Genomic DNA, 18,943 nt, shown 5'->3' on the forward strand with positions numbered 1-18,943 from the left:
CTGACAAGTTTGCACGCGACGTCCACAACTCTTCCCGCAGCTCGCCGCTATCAGTCCTTAAGCGACCCGGTAAGGCTTACGTCCAACCGATTTAACCACTTGAGGTTTCTCGAGGCCCGTACCAGACATGAGTTCCGCAAAAACTTGCCAGACACGTGCCAGGCAGCTAACTCACTGTACCCTCAAAACCAACAAACACAAGCCTCGATCAAGGACCCTTGCTGCCGACATATAATCAGATCGAAATCGGCAACCCAAGTAGTTGGTGGTGCCAGCGGAGTGTCATGACCGCCAAAATTGAAGCCGCCATGGCTCAGATGTATGTTCTGATTCTTCATTTAATCCTCATAACAGTGATGCTAAGTTATGTACAGAGTTTCAGGATTTGTTTTCTGAGGGCTTAGGCAAAGCCAAAACCAAAGCACATGTTACTGTGAAGAGAAATTCGGAGCCAGGTTTTGCTAGAGCTCGTCCTGTTCCTTTAGATCTTCGAGAACAGGTGGCTCAAAAAGTTACTGCTTCGCAAGACAATGAGGTTGTAGCACCTATAACATCCTGTCAGTGTCCCCTCTTTTCAATCTAAGAAGCCGTCAGGCAGAGTCTAGTTTTGAGGTGTGGATCAGCGGGTGCGGAATATTGGGTCCTACACATATCGCGCGACCACTGTCACTGACTGAGGGATGTTAACCAGCACTTGCGTTAACAACTCAAAGACGCCAGTAGGGTGGTATGTATAAGTGATACTACATCCCTCCCACAATACCTCCACACCGTCACCGCGTAGTGTAAGTGAATAAACGATGAACAGGGGAGGGCTGGACGCATGTGACAACGAGGAGACGAGGGCCGAAGCTGGCTGATGCTCAGCTCCCACCCATGCCCTTGTATATGCCCTGAGCCCGCCTGGGAGCACAACCAAATAACTGGGAAGAGGGCGGAAGCCCATATCCAAGGGTGGAACAGAACTAAGACAGAGGCCTCTCAATGACTGCAGGGGACCCGAGGCAGCATGTGGGACAGCCGCTGGGAAAGGGGCTTATAAATAGGCGGTGGTTGTTTAGAAGTGAAACGGGGTATACTTCCTTCAGCTTTGGAATAAGCTCAGACACGCGTGGGTCATGAGAGCTGCTGCGCCGTGGCAGGCACAGAATCTGAAAGCACATTTCACATGGACGAATTTGATTATGGGGGCGTAGCAGCAATCCCCTCAGCCCCTACAGCAGAAACATTGCACACCCAATCAACTACACAGTAGTGTCGCTCCCAGCGATTCCGTCCACCACACAGTCTCTAGAAGACGTAATATTTTGTGTCATGCTTTGCATGTCTGGTCGGAATGGTCGCTGCCGCCATGGTGCTTGCAACAACTGAAGAAAGGTACGGTGGCACTATCCATATAACAACTGCGTCAGCGTTGGCCTGTGGCGTGGCTTGGAGAAGTCGGAAGACAAGAAGAGAAACACGGCCCGATCCCCTGTGTAGAAGGTATCTCATTAATGCCATCTTCTGGCCCTTATGTTCTCCATGTATAGTCAGATGTATTGATATGTGCCCAGCTAGAGACTTCAACATCTGGATCCCGTGATTTTGTTTTTGCTGGCCGGAATGGCCGAGTGGTTCTATGCGGTACAGTCTGGAACCGCGCGATGGCTACTGTTGCAGGTTCGAATCCTGCCTCGGGCATGGAAGTGTGTTATGTCCTTAGGTTGGTTAGGTTTAAGTAGTTCTAAACTCTAGGGAAATGATGACCTCAGAACCTAGGTCCTATAGTGCTCAGAGCTATTTGAACCATTTCGTTTTTGGAATGTTTACTCTAAGATATTACAACAACTCCCATTGTCCCACTTAGAAGAAACTACTTGCTCTCGTAGATGGCTGCACAGTATTATTCCATGAAGTAATGTCTCATTACCATAATGAAATGGAGACATCTGACCAACTTATCCAGCATCCGGATTGTACCACGTAGATAGTAGTTTCATTAGAATGTGTTGCTAACAAACCGTCACTTCTGTCTTTATTAACACAAACTGTTTCCTTAGGCTACGTTTGATCTCTGCTAAAACTCACTGCTATCACCGTGATTAGGCAGATATCTAATCTAACAGTGAGTCAGACCCTGTGGTGTAATGATACATATCAAAAGCTAATACAAAGTGAAATTTTCAGGCAGCAGGGGTACATCTACATCTGCCACTGTAGCTACACCCACATACAAGAAGAAATAAAAAACCGTATCCTATTTGATAATTACGCTTCTGCCAACACCTTGAATATCTATCAAGAATTATCACCGTGATCTAAGGTTGTGTTCTTATATTTTGAAAAGTGTTTGGCGAAAGCTATTGACAATGTATTACACAGCGTCCATCGCAGGAGTAACATTCCACTCGCCTCTAAGCTATCTGATCTATCTGATACTGTTGTATGCAGCTGAATATGAATGGTCATTATTCAAAACAGATGTTATAATATAAGTATATTTTTTGAAGGTTGGGAAGTGAGTTCAAAATCACTCTTCAGTAGACAACCCACAGACGCTACTGAACGTACGAGATTATGTTCAAAACCGCTTATTGGTATTCATCTGAGTATAATATGTACACCGACAGCTGTTCACTATAAAATGAAGTGCTACATTTAAATTCCTACTTCTTTACGATATTGTTGTGTGCCCGGATCATTCGCTTCCCACAAATGTCCAATACCGCTGATCTTTGAAGGGCATCAATATGAATATCACAGGCAACAAAGCATGAAGTGTACCACCTCTTTGGATATAAGGTTTCAGTGAAACTGCACAGAGGAGTAACACATACGTTAGGAAAAACAATAAGCAACTGGTTTCTCATTCTGAAATCACATTCGAAAGTTGTTCGTTCGTGAGAAGATCGTGCTATGGCTTACATAGGGCGACTGTGTATTATAAAGGGTGATTCAGCTGCCACCTACCGATTGTGTTCTATGTAACCCGCCATATTATACCTGGGCTTCATAAGTCACGCGAGAGATTTTCGTTCTCTCTCACTGGCTAAGCGCCGAGAGTTAGTGCCATATAAAAATGAACATAATCTTTTTGTGGTAAATTTAATACAGTCAAATATTTCAGTGGGTTACGTTTTTTCTGGAGGCCACGGGTTTCGAGTTTTTCAACTCGCCCTTCAGCAGTCAGGATTTTTAGTTTGTTGTTAGCGGCAATCGCTCCTGCCAGCGTAAAATAATTTTCGTCTACACAGTTATATCCGATATTCGACCTTTCTTGGTCTCTATTGATTTGGCAATTAAGCCACCAGTGTAGTCAGCTATTTCATTAACATTATTTTATTTAAATATGGCAATGAGAGTACTAAAATAAAAACACAGTTTCTGAAAACGTTACGCAAAAGCTAATTACATTCTCAGTTGGTTTCAACTTAACCGTTAGAAGCACAGTAATTTTATACTGACAATTCCTGAGGCGCACAACCATATAATTATAATTGGTTTGCTGTTTAAATTCACAGAATTGTCATCTAAAGTTTCCACAAACGTCAGTTTTACAAGGCATTCTAAGGCCAGCCAATGAAGACCAACAATGGTCAAATGTGGGAAATAATCTGGGCAGTCGCAAATATTTGTACAGTGGTAAGAGGCAGTGCCACGAACTACGTACTAGAAATTCTGACTGGTGGATGCTGAGTATTAGAGTTTCGAATCCTTTTCCTTGAATAACTTGAAATCTACCGCCCTTAGTAAAAACATATCCCAGTAAAAAAAAAATTAATTACATTAAACTTCCTACAAGAAGGTTCTGTTCATTTTTTCTGTAGGGCAAGTAGTTTGCTCGTACGGAGCGAATGAGGATGCAGTTGTCTCGCTTGGTTTATGAAGGACAGAATTAGCGTTTGGCTTGCTTAAAGCTATATCTGTAGGGGCAGCTGCTTCACCCTGCATAAATAGCGGAAACATCTGCCAGTACATTTAGAATCTTGGCAGTAGAAGCATCAGTGTATAGAGAAAATGTTACTCTCATGTATCGGGGATGTTATCTTTGTTTATGAAAATATTGAATAGATGGTTTCTAGAGGGGAATGGCGAACGCGATGCAGGATCTCATATACTCTGGAGACTGGAGTCCAAGAGGACATGTTCGCACTGCTGTGCAATGTCATTCAGCTATGTCAAGTGTGAAGAGCACCAGTTGACTTTCGCTTAATGAATGCTTTTGTTATAATTGCAGATTACAATGCGCATCGCCGTAATGGTATGCACTGTTTACTATGTTACAATGGGCTAGCTTCCTGACACATATGTATCCAGACGTAGAATGAGACTATCTCAACACCACCATGCCTGTCAGCACGTTGACTAATGTTACGGCGTGATAACAGAAGGGTGTTGCACCCTATGACAGCAGGGGCACAACAATGTCTGGTTCATTGTCAGTATCACACTTTAAATATTTTCCTAGCTTCCACTGAGAAGGAACGTAGCCAGTCTTTATTCGTTACACGGGTCTAACTTCTGGCGTGATGATATGGGCTGCCCCTGGCTACACAACATAAACACCTCTGGTTTTTTTAACAGTTAATTTCAACAGCAGCCGTTGTGACCAATGACTACGCCCTGCCATCGAAGTGTCTGCGATGCTACCAATGAACAAGATAACGTAAAGTCAAATGATGTCCCTTGCTATTCAGATCTACTTCGAAACACAGAGTGTTCGGCTGTTGTCGTGTCCAGTGCCTTCTTCAGATCTCCCACTCACCGAAGATATTTTGATATTGGTCTTCCGAGAGACCGGCGTTTAACATTTCACCATTCATAACGACTGATTAACTACAGCACATATTTTAAGTAGTATGCAGTGCCGTACCCTTGTCTGGCATCCAAGCTCAGTTCAAATCACTGCAAAGTGAGGTTTAAAACGTCCTTGCTGCCAGTGGTGACTGCTCTGTACTAAATTTTGCATTTTGTACATCAGAAAATCATGTACATTTTCAACCATGTGCTCTTCTTGAATAAAAAAACAACATAGTATTGGCTGTAAACTGGATTTTTTATTTTATTTATCCTCCAATGACGCGTTTCGCCTTATACAGGGATTCTTTAAATTCGCTGGCACGTAATTTTGTCATTTAATTTGAAGATACCTTCTATAAGGCGAAACGCATCATTCAGGATAAATAAAATTAAAAGTCCAGTTTTGCAACCAGTACTGTTTGTTTTTTGAAGTTGTTACCAATGGTTGCTGCATCACCCAGTCGTGAATTGGAAAATGTTCATTTATTTTTACTTCTGAACTGTACGCACACAGTACGTAAATCTTCGCTATTTCGTATCTTTCCTGGCGTTGCTGTTTTAATGACCAGCTGGCCAATATGCTTTTGGGTACAGCTGTTTACATGTTAATCCTTGTCTTTACACATGCTTTATTTCTATATCACTTGTTTATCGCAAATGTGTTTTCGCTTCATGGGTGTCCCTCCTGCAAAATGTGGTAATAACGGTGGTGGATGAGTGAAAGATGAGATATTACAGACTCTGGAGTCCCGTGGAGATTGCAGCAGCGCGAAGACTACAAGGCTGTCTGCCTGAGGAAGAGGCGGCAACCAGTGGTACGGAGGCGCTGCGAGTGTGGCTGGCGTGCCGGGGGCATCGCCTGAGCGGCGGCACTCTGTCTCGGCCCGCGCAGCTGCAGGCCCGCTCGACGTAGCGTGGCCTCGCCCCATCCGATGCTGTAAACAGACGGGGACGAGCCCCCGCAACTCTTTGCTCTGCTGCCAGCTCGAGAGATCGTTTGCAGCTCTGACGATCCTTTTACGTCAATTGGACAAACAGGCGAGTAGCTGGCTCTTCGCTGGCATGTTGTATGATCGAGGGATAGGAATGCTTTGGACAGCCGTCACAAAATAGAAACACACCTACTGGACGAAACGAGGTTGGTTGCAGAACGTGGTCCTACACCAGACATGTAGTTGAATGGTTCAGCTTAGAAGCGAAGAACCGGGATACGTTCCAGCATTTCTAGACGTAAAGAAAACCATAAAATCGAGAATAAGCCTGTCGTAATCCTTAGAAGACTGGCGGTAATGTACATCTAAAAAATAATCGTAAGCCTACAAAATGTGGGAATAACAAACGTGGAAGGACAAAAGTGACAAGTTTGTGATAAGTTAGTTGTAAGGCAGTTTTATAATAGAATAATTGAATCGAATAATTGTAAAAGGAAAATAGAAACCAGTACTGAAAAGAAAAATTCTGGGAGAAATCTTCTGATCAATTATGTCAAATTCATGCATAACCGCTACAAATGACAACAGAAAAAGAAGTAAGGGCTTTAACAAGTCATAATAAAGGAAACGAAGACCACAACATAAAATAAATAAAATTAAATCACTAAGTAACAATATACCGGGTGCTCAAAATGTCAGCATAAATGTGGAAAAAGTTAATAAACCACGTAATAATGTAGATAGAGACGTAAAAATTGACACACATGCTTGGAATGACATGGGGTTTTACTAGAACCAAAAAAAGAAAAAATTCACAAAATGTCCGACAGATCTCTTGCGCGCGACGTTTGGTGATGATCGTCTGCTCAGCCGCTACTTACGTCATACTTGGTCTCCCAGGTCCCCAGAGAGATTACTCGCTTTGGGGTTACCTGAAGTCGTATGGGTATCGTGATCGACCGAAATCTCTAGGGATGCTGAAAGACAACATCCGGCCCCAATGCCTCACCAAAACTTCGTACATGCTTTACAGTGCTGTTCACAACATTATTCCTCGATTACAGCTATTGTTGAGGAATGATTATGGACGTATTGAGCATTTCCTGTAAAGAACTTCATCTTTGCTTGTCTTACTTTGTTATGCTAATTATTGCTATTCTGATCAGATGAAGCGCCATCTGTCAGATATTTTTGTATTTTTTTTGTTCTAATAACACCCCATGTCATTCCAAGTATGTGTATCAATTTGTTTCGCTCTATCTACATTATTCCGTGATTTTTTCAGTTTTCAGATTCATACTGACTTTTTGATCACCCAGTATATACCCATTCTCAAACGTATATATGACGAAAAAGAGAAAAATAGAAAACCTTTGGTAGTAGTAAGAAGCCTCAGAATTTATGTAGGATATAAAATTAATAGCGTACACAACTAATAGCCTCATGTAAGGAATGTGATCGAATATGCGACCATACTGTTTTCAAGTTTAGTATTCGATACCACAGTCTTCATGCATACTATAAGTAAAGAACATATAGAGCGTCCAATAAGTGGCAACTAACACAAAATATTAGGATGTAATAATATCAGAAAGGAAATCCCAAAGAAAACTGCATATGAAGTCCTGCAATATGCTTTTTTAATAAGTATTTTGTATAAAATGCAATTACTGTCCACTAGATGTTAAATTTCGCAGGTGACGTAGCCATTCTGACCACATAAAACCTGTATTACGGCGTGTTAAACATGCTTAACCCCGGATATTGATTAAGAATAAACAAAAGTAAAATAAAGGTCACGAAGCGCAGTAAACAGAAAGATAACGACTTTCTAAAGACCAATTTCCAAACAATCGTGAAAGAAGCGAAGAATATCTGTCTAAAAAGCAATATGACGCTAGACAGAAGGAATAGAAAACACGAACAGAAGCACAGTACTATGGCGAAGAAAGTATTCTTCATTTAAGGAACACTATGAGGCGGCGCAGCTAGGGCGCGATCGCCAATCTGTCTATTAAAGCTTTCTTGTATTAATGTATGTGGGCTCCAGTGTAAGCAGTCAGAATCTAATACGATCTACAACGGGCGAGCTGTGTCCTGCAGATGTGCGTCATGACCATATGGCCTGACTGCATCGTGAGAAAGTAGCGGAAAGGCGCTTACAGAGTAGTTCCATGCTGCGTAAATATAAAAATTAATAACTGATCTAGAAATAGCCTGATGAAATTCCTATTATGTACATAACTTTCTGTTGTGTAAAGGAACAATCTGTCACAATCTGAAGTCAATAACAGTCATAATTTGGAAGTTACAAAGAAAAAAGGAAAAGTTATTAACAAACGTCAGTGCTTCAGTGTATGATTCAAATTTGGAAAGCTCTCATTTTCGAAAACCTTTCGTAATTTTGCTGTAGTAATAACTTCAACAATTTCAAATAGATATTTATTTCTTGTGTTAGGGTGAGTGTGAAAGAGAGAGGACGTTCGCGACTATATAGTTAAATTCCATACGTAAAGTACAGCTTAAAGTTAATTTCATTTTATTTGTTTAACAAGAGAGTTTTGAGTTGCTTATTTTAATGACGTTATTGAGCTGAGAGCAGTGGTTGGTTCTTGCTAGATTTTCGCCCGAGCCGCGCCCTGAAAGTCAGTTCTCATTGGCCGTAATTCGGTACAGCCAATAAGAAGTGAGTCGGTTTGCACCTAACGCATGAGGTCGAGGTGTTTGCAGAGGTAGGAAGAGAAGGAAGTGGTGGACTATCTTTCGTAGGAACTGGTCATGCTGAAAGTGTCCCAACGCATTATGTATAAAATGAAGTTTGTGACTTCCGCGTTTAGGTACAGTGATAAAGGTAGCTGGTGTTTACCATTAAGTATTTCTGATAGTTTAAGAGTCGAGAGATATTTTGTTCTGGAGAAAACCTCGTGTGTAAACTTTGAACTAAAAGCATGGCGGTACTAAGTAATTTTTTTACTGAGTATTTATGGCGAGCAAAAACTTTATTTAAAGAGAACCACTGAATGCCGAGTGCAAAAGTAAATAGCAGTTTATTCACTGTATTACTCTCTTAAATGATTTCGGAATTGGATAGGAGAATTTCTGGCTGTTTGAATGCGACGAAGACTGTGAACAGGGACTTAGGAACTTTAATGATTTGAACACATGCGGACTGTGGGTCTTTCTTAATAGCAATAAAAAAATTCTAATGCAAGTTTAAAAGGACCTTTGAACTTAGAAATTTGAACAGCTAACCATTACCGGTTTTTTATTTAGAGTTCACAAGACTATTTTCTGCTTTTTGTAGCTATACCTGCCTCCGACTTGTAGTTACGAAATCTCAGTTACTTCAACCCTGCTCTTCTGAGATCTCCTAAGTAGCTGCAGTCAGGAGGTACGTGTGCAGATCTGCAGCAGTATCGAGGTAGGTGGACAATTTATGTTGCAGAACCACAGTCGGCGAAAGAGCGCGTTGCGCCGCAATTGGTGCTGGGTCGGCCGGGAGAAACATTAGTAAAGTCGCGGTAGTAGGCGACTTTCTAGAAGAGCAGTAGTGTTGGGATAATCTGTGAAAAATTCCCGCGAATAAATAGGATCTGTGAAAGGACAAATATTATGAGTGCACTATCGCCATGTGGATACAAAGAAAGTGATAGCCCATGAACTGTGACTGCGTTTGATGTGCTTGGACCCGCAGTTACAGCTTGCTGTGTCGTAGACATCAGAAGTGCAAAGTTAATTAGTGTGCTATTTAAAACTTTGTGTGTTAGTGGGCAGAAATTGAATAAAATGGCTGAAAGTAAGCAGATTAGCGTAAAGGACGAGCTGAAGGTAGATTTGGGAAAAGAAAAAGGGAAAGAAGTTAATGATTCCATCAGATTTAGTTTGGATGTATCACAACCAAATTTTAGTAGTAGTTTGTCAGATTCATTATATGGTAATTACGGACCAGGCTGGGGGGAGGGGGGGTGTAGGGGGACATAGATTGCATCGGAGCTCAGTGTTTCAGACCTACCTACATATATCTCGCGAAGAGACCATGAGGATAAAATCAGAGAGATTAGAGCCCACACAGGGGCATACTGACAATCTCTCTTTCCACGAATAATACGAGACTCGAATAGAAAGTAGAACCGATAGAAGTACTTAATTATCCTCTGCCACACGCAGTCGGGCGGCTTGAGGAGTGTGGATGTAGATGTACCTGTTGCGGTAGCTAATATTGATCAGGAAATTGTCAGTCAATGATGGAGCAAAAGAGCGTGTAGCAGGAATATTAATGAATCTATTGACAAAAATGAGTGGGTTGGATTCTAATGTGACAAAAACGGGTACGTTATTAAGTGACGAGACGGAATCTAAAATAAGTAAAATTCAATCTGATGTTGATACAAAAATTTGTGGGTTAGGTTCAAAAATGAGTAATATGGATGTTGAAATAGAATCTAAACTGGATAAATAAATTTCAGGTCTAAGAGAATTTTGGAAGCACGACATGTCAGTGCTTAACAGTAATGTAAAAATTTAAATCAGTCAGGTTAAACAGGAATATACACAATCTATTGTTAAAGTAAATAGCGAATTAACAACACAGGTCGAACAAGTTACTGATGACCACCAACAGTTTAAAATGCAGGTTAAATCAGAGATAGTCAAGGCTCTTAACATATGCAAGGGGTGGAAAACTATGGTTAAATAAATAACGCAGCATTAGAATGTAAATTGAAAGAAAGTAAAGATAAGTGTAAAAAACTTGGGACACAGGTAATAAATGAAGTTACTGGCTTGGAAACTGAGCTTAATCAATTCAGTAACAGTGTGAATGAGCAACTGCGTGAGCATGACTGTCGAATAACAAAATTAGAATAGTGTGTTACTAACAGTGGTAGTAGCATTATTTCTAGTGGAATAGTAGAATCAACTGAGATTGCTTATATCACACACCGTCAGTTTCTCTAGTTTGATCCAAATCATTTTGGAATGACTTTGAGGATATCTTGCATAAAGTGTGGAGTGATAAGCAGAAATTCGGGTTAATTACTTCTAACTTAATGGGGGAGGCATGAATCTTGGTGCTAAATCATTTTTGGTCTGGGGAAAAATACGACCCTAAAAAAGAAGGGATAGAAATATTTGTACATAGGTGTGTAACTACTCTATCCTATCTTAGTACTAACTTAGAAACTGAACGAATAGTTGTGGTGGTAGATAATAAGCTACCTTGGCATTGGAAGAATACGACTATATCTGCAACTAGGGGCAATGAAGATAAATTCGGGCAATGTCTTGAACGTGTAGAATCTGTACTAAAAGAGGAGGACAGCACGAGGAGAGAATATCGACATCCTATTAGGCAGAATGAAAATCGAGCCGAGGTAAATATAAACAGAATGATTATACAGAGAGGAAGCGCGTACCGCGGTCGATCACGAGGGAGAGGCCGGACATATGATAGTCGGGCCTGTGACTGCGGGCATTACGGCGACTGTAGACAGCTGCCAGGAGATGAGGCAACCTGCTGGCAGCTGGCGGAGGACGTCAGTTAGCGGTGACGTACCTCGACGGGAAAACTGCTAAGAGTCGACGAATCGCTGGCGCTCGTAGACAGCATTACCAGTTGAACCCGCTGACGAAACCATTTGTAATAACGGCACCAGTACCACCACCTTACGATTAATGTAGTCTCTAAGAAAGAAGGGGAGAATAACTGGGAGCAGCAAGAGGGAAGAGAATTAACCAATGTAGAGTTAAGGGAGCACAGTAGTAGTAACACCTGTAATAAGAACACATTACTAGAGGAGATAAGTACTAATAATAAGGTTTTGAATCAGGAGGTGGAGGTAAATCTGCATGGCGAAACCGAGGAGAAACTGTCTGGCAGTTGTGGAATCAATAATGGAACAGGGGTCGAAGGGGTGCTTGATAGGTTATTTGAAGTAATTGAGAGTAGTGAAGAGGAGGTGGGAAAAGAAGAAGGGGAAATACGTAATGCTAACGATACCTGGTGTAGGGTCGCCGAAACAGAGGTAAATATTGAAAGGGAAACACTAGAAAGATGTTTGAATTTACGATAGTGGACACACTGGTAGGAGCTGCCACTAGTTGTAATAATATTAAACATGAGGAAGACCCAGTAAACAGAAATATGATATCCACGCAGAACATAGGCTTTGACAGAAGGGAAACAGCGAACAGTGCAGGATTTACTAGACGAGTTAGAACCTGCTAATAAATGAGAGTACGTAGGAGAGCCTATAATAGAGATAAGTATTTTTAATGAAAATGTAATGTGTTCGATTGATACTGGATCAGAGATGTGTGCTGTGTCCCAAAATTTGGTTAATGAACTCCCAGCAAATAAGCAAGTAGTAAGGATGCCAGTAAGTGGCCTATATATAATTGTAGCAACGGGAAAAAGTAAAAAAGGTGGTGAAACAAGAAGTATTTCTACTCATGGTGATAGAGGGGATAGAAATTCAGCAGAGTTCCTTAGTAATTTGTGGACTAAGTGTTGATATGCTGGTGGGTGCAGATTTTCTTAGTAAACATGAAGGATGGGTAAATTTCGGGACCACTGACGTAATAATAAGAATTAATGGTAACCTTATCACTATACCATTTATAGGTAAGAGACCAAGTGCGGATGAAGAAGTAACTGACTTGCCAATCCGTATTTGCAGGACAACAAAACTAATGGGAGGCTATAATGAGTATGGTGGAAGTGAACAGGTGGATCCGCCTGAGCTGGATAGTGTCAGAGCTAGGATCATTGATAAATTGCTAGAATTAAGTGACCTAGATGACGGACGAAGAGATGACCTAACACAAATTTTGACTAAGCACATACGAGTATTTTCTGATCAGCCAGGTCTAGTAAAAGATTATGAGTGTTTTTGACAGTGAAAAAGTATGCCCATTTTTTCAAAAAACCGTTTGCATTTCCTTAAGCGCACAAGGAAGCAGTACGTGACCTGGTTCAGAGTATGCTAGAGTGGAGGATCATTGAAAGAGCAATAAGTGTTTATAACAACCTGCTTGTTATAGTACCAAAGAAGGATGGCTCGAGCAGATTAAAAAATGGTTCAAATGGCTCTGAGCACTATGGGACTCAACTGCTGTGGTCATTAGTCCCCTAGAACTTAGAACTACTTAAACCTAACTAACCTAAGGACATCACACACATCCATGCCCGAGGCAGGATTCGAACCTGCGACCGTAGCAGTCGCATCGATCAGATTAGTATTAGATGCCATAGCCTTGAATAATATAGTATTACCTTAGAGTAATGGACCTGAAACTATAGAAGAATTGTTACAGAAGTTTGAAGGGGCTAAATTCTTCACATCTATGGATATTTCACATCCATGGATGTAACCTATGGTTACTGGAATCTTCATTTAGCCAAGGAATCAAGCAAGTATACGGCCTTTCTATTTGAAGGTAGATGTTAGCAATATAAGGTGGTGCCGTTTGGCCTAAAGATAAGTGTATGTGCGTTTGTAAGAGCTATGTCACAGGTCGTAGGAGACCAATTGCTAAGAAGAGTAACTGTGTATGTAGATGACGTTTTAATATCGACTCTCACTTGGGAAGAACATTGTTTATTACTAGATGAGGTATTGAAAGCAATTAAAATGGGGGTAACGAAGTTAAAGTTAAGTAAGACAGAATTTGTCAAGAAGGATATCAAATTCTTGGAGCTTGTAGTAAGTGGAGAAGGTTTCATGCCTGATCCAGAGAAAATTAAAGCTATCCCACACTATGTTGCAAAAGCAACACGCAAAACACTGAAGGGGATGTTTGGTCTGTTTGGTTTTTACAGAAAATTCGTGTCTGGTCAATTGTTTAATGCACCTTGCTTAAGAGAAATGTTAAAGAAAAATGTAGTATATAAGTGGACTATTGACTCTCAGAAGTCGTTCGAAGATCTAACAGAAGCCTTAGTTAATAGTCAAGTTTTAAACTACCCAGATTTTGCAAAACCGTTCTGCCTTGGATCCAATGCCTGTGGATATGGATTAGGAGTTGAACTGTTTCAGATTGAGAAAGAAGGAGAAGAAGTAGTACTCAAAACCATTGCTTTTGCAAGTAGGTCCCCTCAACAAGCAGAAAAGAAGTACAGTATATCCGAATTAGAAGCTTTAGCCGTAATTTTTGGCTTACAAAAATTCGAGAAGTACCTTTTAGGACATGAGATTTTAATTTTCACCGACCATAGTACACTCACCTATCTAGATACCCGTCAATTTAAGCATAGTAGATTAAGAAAATGGTCCCTATATCTAAAACAGTTTCAGTATAAGATGACCTATATTAAGGATTCGGAGAACATTGTGGCGGACGCCTCATCATGAAGTGTAAAAAACAACGGACTGGCAGTGAATTATATCTGTAATAGAGAATGTAATGAAATGTTGTTGGCAATTATGCAGTTGCAGGATGAAGGCTAGGTCAAACGTATTTGTAAGAATCTGCGAAAGGAGCAAAACCAAGACGACAACATCAAACTAGTAAAAAGCACAATAGGTTATCCTGATTTTCCAAAACTATCTGTATACTATAAGGGGCATAAAGATGTCTTATTTAGGCGTAGGAAAAATACGGAGGAGAACTGGAAAATTTGTTTCCCCAAACAGCTTTTAGGTGCCTTAATTGACTATATACACTGTAAGTACGGACACTACGGAGCTCGTAAGTGCATAGCTAAGTTGAGTGAAGTTTTGATATTTAACAACATGTGGAGAAGGGTTCAAGAGCGGTTAGAGTCATGTGATCGGTGTCAGAAAGTCAGAGCCAACAATAAAATTATTCAAGTTCAGATGTATTCTGTAGAACCACAGAACCGATTGGATTTTGTAGCAGTGGAGTTATTCGGCCCGAGGTGGCTGTGAGTATGTTTTTGTAATGGTAGATGGTTTTTCCAAGTACTTTAGATTTTACCCTATCAAGAAAGCTAATTCTAAGGTAATAGTAAGCAAATAGAAAAGGATTACTTTGTAAAAATAAGAGTGCCGAAAGCTATCTTATCTGACAAGGGACTAGAATTTACTTCTAAGAGGTTTGAGGAGTGCCTAAAATAACGTTTGGTAGAGCATATTAAGATCTCAGCATATTTTCCTCTAGGTGATATGTGTGAGAGGAGCGTGAAGGAACTGAACCGACTGTGTAGGACTTACTGCCACACGAATCATTCTGTGTGGGCCAACTATATAGAGTATTTTGAGGAGGTCATTAACCATCTTAAACATGAAGCCACCGGATTTCCACCTGTAGACCTAATGTGTGGAATTCGGCCAAATAACATCTTGTTTAATCTTGTAGAATTCCCTAGTCTTATTGATTTGGCTATTGAACAAAAGAAAAAAGTAGCACGTGCTTCTGTAAGGAAGAAGGCACTGGAAACAAAGAGGTGACACGATGCTAGAGCTAATCCTACTAACTTCCAAATAGGTGATCTAGTTTTAATAAAGACCCAGGAGAAATCAAAAAAGCTTACCTCGGAAACTCAAAAGTTTACTCACAAATATGTGGATCCATTTAGGATAATGGATAAACTACACCCTAATGTTTACCGATTGGAATTTGTGAAGTCTCATAAGCTGCTATGCTTAATAAATATCATTGATCTAAAGAGATATGTACAAAAATGAGACGTAGCCAGGAGTAATTAAAAACCTCAGAGCGCTATGCACTCTTTGCAAGGCTAAGTGTTTGACGAACACTAGGACTAGAGTTAATGACAATGCTACTTAATTTTCATTTCGTGTTGTTATTCTTTCTCTTCATCATTCAGAACTTTTGACTGTCGTCTTTCCTCCTTCACTATAGTTATTTAAAATAAAAGAGCTAAGTGGTGTGGAAACATCAGAAGGTTGTTTTTGCAAGAAGAAACTAAAAATATTAAAGCACAGCAAGGCTGGCTGTAAGGCAATGGTAATATTGTCCAGGATGATATGAATTATTTAAGTAATTTTAGTCATGGAGGTACTGGGTAACTCAGAAGGCGTTATATTTCGTGTAAAGAAGTATTTACAAAGCAACAGGGCTGACTGTTACCAAATGAATAAAGAAATGAGTGAGTGGCAAGGTGTTGCCTGCTAATTGTTGTAATGTGGTTAAACAAAAGGGATCAAAGCTTCGAAACAGGTGGAGGTGCAAACAAGAGGCCTAAGAAAGGACCTGAAGTAACCGAGCATAGATATGTACGTAATTAACCATCACTAACGTGAGTGAATGTGGTATGGATATGACTATGTAATAAATACTGAATGTGACTGGAGGAATGTCATGTTGTAGTTGTGAGTCATTGAAGCTGAGCAGTGAAAAAGCTAGTTTGCGAAACCTGATGTGGATGTTATTGTAACAGAGCAGTAAAAGGCTGGCTTGATAAACCCTAAATGGAATTTAGTAAATAGTAAAATTATGTCAATCTGACATATAGATGTGCCACAGAAGGAAGCAGAACTATTTTCAAGATTAGTAGTTTTAAGAAATGTTTTGTATATAAGTGTTTTCAGCCTTTGGTTTTCTTGTATATGTAGAGTAGACATAATTGTGTTAGAAAACCACACACGTGATTGCAAGATTGTTTCAGTATTTGGTTATGATGCTGACTCTTACTAGGTTCACAGTAGTTGGCAAGAAATAAGGGTGTGGAGAAGGTATTGAACCCACAGAGGTTGCAATGATTCACAGTGGAATCAATAATGTTTTGTATTTCTTAGTGTATTACTTTTACGTAGGTGTACATGTCAGTTTTACAGAACCACAGGAGAGGGCCTGGAGAAAATTTGTTTAATTGATAATGTTGTGTTTTTTTTAAGGTAAAGTGTTATGCAGGATTGGAGAGCCACAAGCATTGGCTGGAATTTGATGTTCATTTGTGTAAGTAATTTGTATATGAAATTCTAACAGTAACTTGTTTGATTGACTGCAGTGAGATTTTGAAGAAAAGATTAATAGTCAATGCGCCACTTTGGTACTGCTTGGTGGAAAGTGTCACATCATAGATTAAGGGTCGACCTGCGACAGCAATCGCACAACTTGCGTACGGGCCGCTAGACGCCGTTGCGTACGCTAAGAATGCGCTGCGATTGGAGGGGCGCGTGTTGTATACGGGCCGCGAGGTGCCGCCACGAGCGCATCCGTCTGTAAGTGCCGACGGGGTTCGGCAGGCTCTCATTTTGTTGGCATCTCATTTTTGCCTATTCTCTTATTGGCTTAGTTGCTTAGCTCTTATTCGTTTATGGCTCATGTTATTATGCTCTCTTTCAGTCATTCTGATTGTTTTGATTTGCTCCCAAATGAGAAGTGCTCATTTTGGCATTTCACTTTTGCATATTTCTCATTTTGCTAAAAATATGCTCCATAGCTTTTTATAGTTGATTTGATTAACATAGTCTCACGTACTGTTTGTTCATTTCAGCCTGTCATATTCTGATGTTCTTTAAATTCTGTAATAATTATAGGAAGCATTTCTTCCCTTAAACTTGTGTAAAGTATTCTCGATGTAGGATTTGTTCTGTGACACAGGAGTAAGGTTTTGAATATAAATCATATACGAAACTGTGCTTTAAAAGAAATTTATTTTCTCAGTATATACTACATCAGACGACAATTTTGTGATGTGAGGGAGAGATTTGAGAGGCGAACACATGGAAATAGTCTTAAGTGATCCCCTTTAAAAATAAAAAATTGTGTGACACTGGAAGATGAGACACTGTAGGCAACGAAAATTTATATATATAAATTTATACGTCACAAAAGTTGGTTCACTGTTTGCTAACAAGATTATCAGTAAATGTAAATATTGAAAAAGAAATTACACTGTGGCATGAGAAAGTAGATTTATTCACAAAAAGTCATTGAAAGAAGGATTAAAAGAATTTTGAGGTGGATATTCATATGAGGTTAAGAAGTAGCAATTAAGGATGGAATCTGAACCCAGTTACATTTCGCAGGTGCGCTGACACGATATAGAGGTAGCAAAAGACTCAGAGAGACCTCCAAAGTAGGACCGAGTTGGACAACGAGTGCTAGCAAAGTGAAAGGTGTAAGTGTTCATAGGTAGACGCTCCCCAAAGCGATGTTGTTGTTAGTGTGCATGTGACGTACAAAGAGTAAAACGTTGTTACACAGACTCTCATCATAGGTATGTGTAAGGAAGAGAAAGCGATGTTATAAAATATGAAAACTGAAGGTATTGTTTCTTTTTCAGAAATTTCTAAAATTTTATGAAGACTGAATTTTTTTTCCTTACATCGAATGATGATGTAATAAGTATATTTAAAATTAATTGATTGTAGGTCATCAGCCCTAGATAATAATAATAGATGTATATACATAAATAAGAATGTCATGTTTTAATGCTTAGGAAAGTTTAATTGAATTCGAGCTTGAAAGTATCGGATTAGTTAGGGTAAAAGCGTTATAGAATAATTAGTAAGAAACAAAAAAAAATTAAGACATTAAAATTTGTTACTTCCTCAGGAGGTATGAGGCGTCACAGCAAGGGCCCGATCGCCAATTTGTCTATTAGAGCTTTCTTGTATGAATGTATGTGGGCTCCAGTGTAAGCAGTAGGAATCTTATACGATCTGCAACAGGCGAGCTGTGTTCTGCAGACGTGCACAACGACAATATGGCGTGGCTGCAGCGTGTTAAAGTAGCGGAGAGGCGCTTACAGAGTAGTCACATTCTCTGGAAATATAAAAATTAATAACTGACCTAGAAATAGCCCGAGGAACTTCATATTAGGTACATAACCTTCTGTTGTGTAAAGGAACAACCTGTCAAAATCTCAAGTCAATGACTGTCATAATTTGGAAGTTAGAAAGAAAAAAAAAGAAAAGTTAGTAAAAAACGTAAATATCCAACACTTGAAAAAATAAATCACTTGAAAAAATAAATCAATATATTAATAGTTCACCAACTGTGACTATTTGAAAAGATGTGATAACACCTTCAGTGTTTATATTCAAATTTGGAAAGTTCTCATTTTAGAAAACCTTTCGTAATTTTGCTGTAGTAATAACTTTAAGTCGATATTTATGTTTGGTGTTAGGGTGAGTGTGAAAGAGAGTACATGTGTGAGTTTATGTGGGACATTCGCCAACATTAAATTTTCAGTTTGTAATTCTCTATAGGAACTTGCAACTGTTCCAGCTTTATATCGTGAGAAGGAATACATCAGTGGTTCCCCTACTGGTGGATGACTGATGTCCAAGCATGTT

Source organism: Schistocerca gregaria, chromosome 2, assembly GCF_023897955.1.
Source record: "Schistocerca gregaria isolate iqSchGreg1 chromosome 2, iqSchGreg1.2, whole genome shotgun sequence".
Lineage (NCBI taxonomy): Eukaryota > Metazoa > Arthropoda > Insecta > Orthoptera > Acrididae > Schistocerca > Schistocerca gregaria.